Raw genomic sequence first — 6,745 nt, forward strand, 5'->3', positions numbered from 1 at the left:
ATCAAGAATTCAATTGTATGGGCTAAAGTCAAAAGCCCACAAAGCTTAAAGGTTATTTCTTAAATAAAGGGCAAATATGAAATTGGTGTCCTATATAAACCAAAGTATGAGGAGAAATAACCTTACCCTAGAGCTAATCTTTGGTCATTAGGAGTAGTTAATATGTTTTAATTTAATAGTGTAATTTGTTATTTACTTGTTTTCCATTTTTATGTTCTTTAAGTTTTAGTGATTAAATCAAGTTCTTATTATCTACAATACTAGTTTTCATTCTTCTCTTCAATACAAGTTTTCATTACTTCTTCAATCCCAAAAACACTAGTCATACTCATTTGACAAGTTCAAATGAGTATAACTTTGTGAACAAGATATCCATAAAAACCATTTCCATACATGTTTTGCAATCAAATCAATAGTTTATTCAAGATTTCACCATCAAAACTTCAAGAACAAGAGTAAGAAAGATTAGAAAAACTAGAAAGTAAATTTTCAACCATCAAACCATTCCTCCAAACAAATGATCTAAGATGAACAACAAAACCTCCAACACCACTATTACTGATAAGATAATAAAAGTAGATGTAAAAACAATAGTTCTAACATGCTAAAATCATTCTCCTCAGGTTATAATAATACTCTTTAAACATGTTGATATAGAGGAGCAATCGTGTTTTCCACTCTTGCTTGCACATACTTAAAATGAATTTAGACTAAACAAATGATTCACTAATGAGAGTAATTATATAATATGAAAACAATAAACTAAGATTCTAAAATAGTGATTTAAACTATGAGAAAGATGATAGAGATGAGTAATAAATCCACCTAATGATTAGTTTCATGCAAGAATCGAATTATTCATTGAAAATATATCGTCTTTAGGTTTTCACGCAATGATCCAACCTAAAGCCTCAAACTTTATCATCCTTAGCAACAATCTACATCTCTATAGTCATTATTACTAGCATGTAGGATTATTACAACCAAATCTCTCGACTTAATCATAAAAATCCATAGTTTAATTTACTTTATGCTTATTTTGGAAGTCATATATACAATAAATTAAACATATTGAAACACATACACAATTAAATAATTTTACTTAACAATCTATTCCTCATTAGACTTCATAATCACTCCCTTTAATGGGGGAATTAGCCTAATATCATTGGATTAATTAAACTAAAGCAAGAAGAAGAAGACATAATAATAAAGACAAGAATTAAAATTGAACTAAAGCTTTATTGAATAAGGTTTAATGGAGGCTACAAGAATAAACCCTAATTACTTAACCCTAAACTAAACTAACCTACTCTACACTAAAGAAAGGGGTGCTGGAAGAAGAGTATTAATTTTAGCCTTAACCCTCTTTATATAGGAGAGAGCTAGGGTTACATTTTCGTGCATGGGCCAAAAAGGGGGACTTTGGGCCTCTAATGTGAGCCCAAAGTCCATTAGGTTAAGTCTAAAGAGGCCACAGCTGTTGGAAATTACTTCAGTGCCCTTTTCGTCCACTTTTACAGCTCTGATTAGGGTAAGGCCAGGTCCATTGGAAAGCTTATTCCGAGTCAGTCGTTTTGACATAAAGTAGGATCACTTCCAAGGCCCAATTCCAAAGTTACGCCTATTTGAAGTTCTGTTGACTTTTCTATTCTTTTTTTACCTGAATTGACTTTGACTTCCCAGCTTTAACTGGGCTTGAAAAAGGCTTTTCTTCATAATTCTTGGGCTTTAAATGTAGAACTTCCTCGGCAATCACCTTGACTCGTTTTCCATGCAAAATGACATCTTTAAGTACATTAACAGCTTCAAGACCTAAAATACACAAAAAACACGTAAACAATACTAACTCTTATTTATTATAAACATAATTGGCATAAATGTAATACTATTAAGGGTTTAAACTATACTTTTGGGTGCTTATGAATTACCACACCTTCAAATGGCACCGTCGTCATGGATCCAAATGGAAAGAGGAAGATGGAGAAAAAAATTCACTCATTGAACTCTTCTTCTCAATCTTATTTTCAATTTTTTTTTAAGTTTTTTTTCCTTTATTTTGTTACTGATGTTTCTTTTTCATTTAATTATAGTATACGTCTGAGCAAACGAAGCCCGAGTATAGCACGAGACGAATTATCAGAGACTGCTGGAGAAAAACAACCGCAAACGAAGAAAATTCACCAATGTTACGCCTGTCACCCATGCGTCCATGCGCGACACGCGCCCGCACATCGTTCACCCGTGCCCGCGTTTGACACCCATCCGTGCTTCGTTTACCCGCGCCGCACCTCAATTTTTTCCAACGAAGATTCCATTGGCTCAGAATCTTCGTGTGTAAGTCACCTGTAATTTCCCTCTAGTATTTTTAATTCAACTGTTAGTAGATAAAAAATAGATAGATTTGCAAAGTTTTGAGTTTTCAAAACCAAAAATTCAATTAAAAAAGGAATTTTAAAATTTAAAATGTTTATTAATTAAAATAATTTAGTAATCCATCAGCAAAGTTAAACATTAAAATTAGTTTAGTACCATATTTAGGTTTTGTTTTCTATTAATTGTTGTTTATGCATGATTAGATTAAGATATATAATATCATATAGTTAAGTCAAAATACAAAAAAAAAATAATTAGGATAAATACAAAATAGTTTAAGTTTGAAAGTTTAGTATTTTGGTTTAAGTTTACTTACCAAGAGTTGGGGATTCAACTAACTTGGACCGGTTGAATGTGCGAGACGAGTAGTGTAACATCACTCTCGCGCATCTCAACCCAACTTGGGGGTTGAAGTTCCAATCTTTGACGAACACTTTCCAAACTTTTGCGTATTTTGTTTAATTAATCATTAGTTCATTAGCTAAACGTAGTTAAATTTTCATGTTTATGCTTTCATAGTTTTAAGCCCACGAAGGCAACCTTGTTTTAGGCCCACGAAGGCAACCAATTATATCTTATTGGCTTTGCCACATTTTGACCAGCCTTGTGGGTCTTAGATAGATTAAACTTGTAACCGTAAGGAAAAGCTCGAATGGTGGGTTGACACGCAAGACACCAAACACTTCGTGAACCCCACCACGTCGCCTTCACCCCAAGGGTCGTGTGCACACACCTTGGGCGGTAATTTCTAAACCTCCTTACTATAAAGTGTAAGAGGATACTTGTGTGCTACTAAGCATGCTTGAATGATGATGTGATTTACGTTTCAGTCTCGTCTTTATATTAACGCTAAGGCTAAACCCAAGCCCTAAAAGAACAAAAAGTGGGATTAAGCCCCACTTTAGAATGGACGTTGCGTGAACTGTTTGTCACATAAACTAAACTAAAAAGATAAATCAATCAAGCAGAGCCAATCTAGTCACATCCATCAAGACAAACATCTAGCATGAACAAAGAGAGTAGTGAACTATCAGATTCTAGTAGACCAACCACCTTCCTCACTCCCCTCCCTCAGAAATACTGTGGGTGAGATTCTTAGTGGCACACCATCTGGTGAAGTAGTGATATTCTCCCTTGACGCATGTAGTTCCCAAAATCTAGTTTCGCGCCCACTGTTAAATTCAAACAGGGCATAGTATCTAATCTAGAAACGTTGCATGCAAACTTTTCAAAAACTTCAAAGATACAAACGAATTTCGCTGTTTGAGCATCCAATACATTTGTGTGCGCATATAAATAGTTTCTAAATAGTCTCACAATCGTGCATGAGACTACGTTCAGGCTATACAAAGCTTAGCGCGTTTAAAACTTAGCCACGTAGGAAAGCACTCCGATCTCGACATACTCCTATTTCTCATCCCCCAACTACTAGGATGGCGAATGAAGTAGTTCAAGCTGAAGAGCCTCTCTCTATTTTCTACACACCATTACAAGATGACCCTCCATCTTGTATGCGACTCACACAACTCAATAGCAATTTCTGCATCCCACCAAACGTGTTCAATCTCTTACCCGTCTTTCACAGTTTCGAACACGAGTTATCGTATGAACACCTACGTCGGATACATGAGGTATATAGTACGTTCAATCATCCGGGCATTTATGAAGTTCAGGTTAAACTAAGAGTATTCCCCTTCACTCTAGCTAGCAAGAGCCATGCATGGCGTCTATCGCAGAAGCCCGATTCTTTCGATACATGGGAAAAGGTAGTGTTCTCCTTCATGAAGAAGTACTTTCCACTGAAGAAAACAGAGGAGATAGTAAGCAAGATACAGTTTTTCAGACAGAGTCCAATTGAGACATTCTTCGAAGCATTGGATAAATTCTCTAACCTTCTCCATTCGTGTCCTCACCATAAACTAGAAAAATTCACTCTTGTCCAATCTTTTTTCAAAGGTCTTCTCCAATAACACAAAGTCTCACTGGATATCATGAGTTATGGAAACTTTTTAGATAAAGGTGCTACAGAAGCTCTAACCTTTCTTGAAGACCAAGCAGAAAAGAGTACTCATTGGGGCGACACAAACAATTCCAAAATATCCCAGCCCAGTACTTCTAAGGCCAATGGTATTTTTTAGGTAAAATCCGATCCAGAGATGAAAACACTAATCGAAACCCTCACAAGAAAGATAGATGCCCTTGCACCAAACAAAAAGACCATACTCCCCAACTAGTCATGAACATCGATATAGCGCCATGCACTTTCTGTCTCGATCTAAATCACGTATCTACCCATTGTCCCTTGCTTAACAACATAGTATCACTTCGACCAAAAAAAGTTTGTGCTTTCAATGTATCAAATGCACCATGGTGGCAACACCCAAATTTTTAATGGAATACTAATCCACAAACCTAACCACCTCTAGGGTTCGCAAATCATGTTAAACCACAAAATACATTCAATCAAGTTAGATAAGGACAATGTACCTACAACAATCAGAATAGAGCGATGGTTCCATCCAACTTTAACCAGAACTACCAAAATCCAACAATCAACAACCAAAGAGACGTAGTTCAAGTTGCCCAACCTACTAATGTCCCATTAGACAAAACATTTGAGATGATGCTATCTTTTATGCATCAATAATCTCAAATCTTGGTGTCCATACAATATTCTCTAAGCCACCTAACTCAAGAGAAATCCCAGAAAGGTGTGTTCCCAGGACAAGTAGTTCCTAATCCTAAACAAGCAAACTCAGCCTTGGAAGCCACTAGCGTCTAAAACACTATCATGAGTTACAGTCTACGGATGTAAAAGAAACTATTCTCGACGATCCTATCTATAAGGATTAAATCCTCTATTCCGTGATGTATTTCTAATATGTTCATTCCCTTACATCTATTTCTTTGGAATACATCAAAAAAGGTAATCGGACCACTCCACTTGAAGTGTGTGGTTGTAAGTGCCGGAGTCTTGAGTCCACATATACTTGCATATTCCTTGTTAGCACTTTTACTCGTAGTTTGAGTAGTGTACCTTTATAGAGCAAGTGTATAATTTTCTTTTTCTTTATTTTACACTTATTTTTAGAATAACTTTTCTATTCCTGTCATTTACAATTCATGTCTTTATTTTCATTTCCCTATTTTCTATTTTTACATAAGCACTTTTCTTTCAATCTCACATTTGACGCTGAGTAGTCTTTTCTCTATAAAGAATAGATGTAAAACAAAGCAGAGGTGAGATGGTGATTGAGTGGAGGTGTCTTATGGTTGCTTTTCATGGTTGTTTAGCATGCTTTGTCTTATATAGGCATGCCAAACCATGGGATGGTTGGCAACTTGACCCCTTTTATTTCAAAAACTTTTTCCTTCTGTGGGTGATGTGTAGTTGTTTCGAGTTTCATCTTACAATCAAGTTGGAATGGCTTTAACAAGGGCTAACTAGAGAGTAGGAGAGGAGAGACTAGATTATCTAGAAATAGAGCTAGTCCTCTTCACTAGATTTGCCTACTTGCGAAACAAGAGGTGAAAGATCTAGGGAGTCCAAACCATGGGATGGTTCGCAATTTGAGTCACCTAAATTAAAAAAAAAAAACCTTCTATTGGGTGGATCACTCTCCTCATGGTGATTTTTCTCAATAGTTTTATCTTTTTCTGTTATTGTTTTAAGTAATTTATGAACAAAAACCCAAAAAACCAAAAAGAAAAACCCTTCTCTCACCCTTTCATAAAAGTTCTTGTTTTTCTTGTGCTTATAATAGAATTTCTCAATACATCAATAGTTATGTGATTTTCCAAAAAACAAAATGGGCAATGGATTCCACATAGACCAACCATTAGAAATATGCAATCTTCATTCTTCTAAAGGCGGATTTTATGTCTTACATAGTAAATCCCCCAACACACATAACTGAAGCCACAGTCTGACTAGATTGGGTTCAATAAAGAGCCCACACTAAAGTTGCCTAAGATCACCTGTTATGGTTTGTTTTTCAAACTTAGCTTTAGAAATCACAACTTTTGTACGAGTTATTTTTATAACATCTCTCCATAGTTTTTCAAAAATTTGAGGATAAAAAAATTAAAATCTTACGCCCCCATAGTAACCAAAATGATACTGGATAAACGTATGATTTTATCTTCTTGTAAAAACCCTCTATATGGTTAGAGATACCTTTTGAGAAAAACAGGATTAAAAAAACAAAAAACAGCACCCCATCTCTCTCCCCGACCCTTGCAGCACCGGTTGTGCTGCTCCACCACCCACCGCCTCCACCATCACCCCCTATCACCCTTTAAAAACCCAACCCTTCTTCTCCTTTGCACTTGCACCACTTGCACCGAATCGAAAAACCCAAAAACATAT

Source organism: Coptis chinensis, chromosome 9, assembly GCF_015680905.1.
Source record: "Coptis chinensis isolate HL-2020 chromosome 9, ASM1568090v1, whole genome shotgun sequence".
Taxonomy (NCBI): Eukaryota; Viridiplantae; Streptophyta; class Magnoliopsida; order Ranunculales; family Ranunculaceae; genus Coptis; species Coptis chinensis.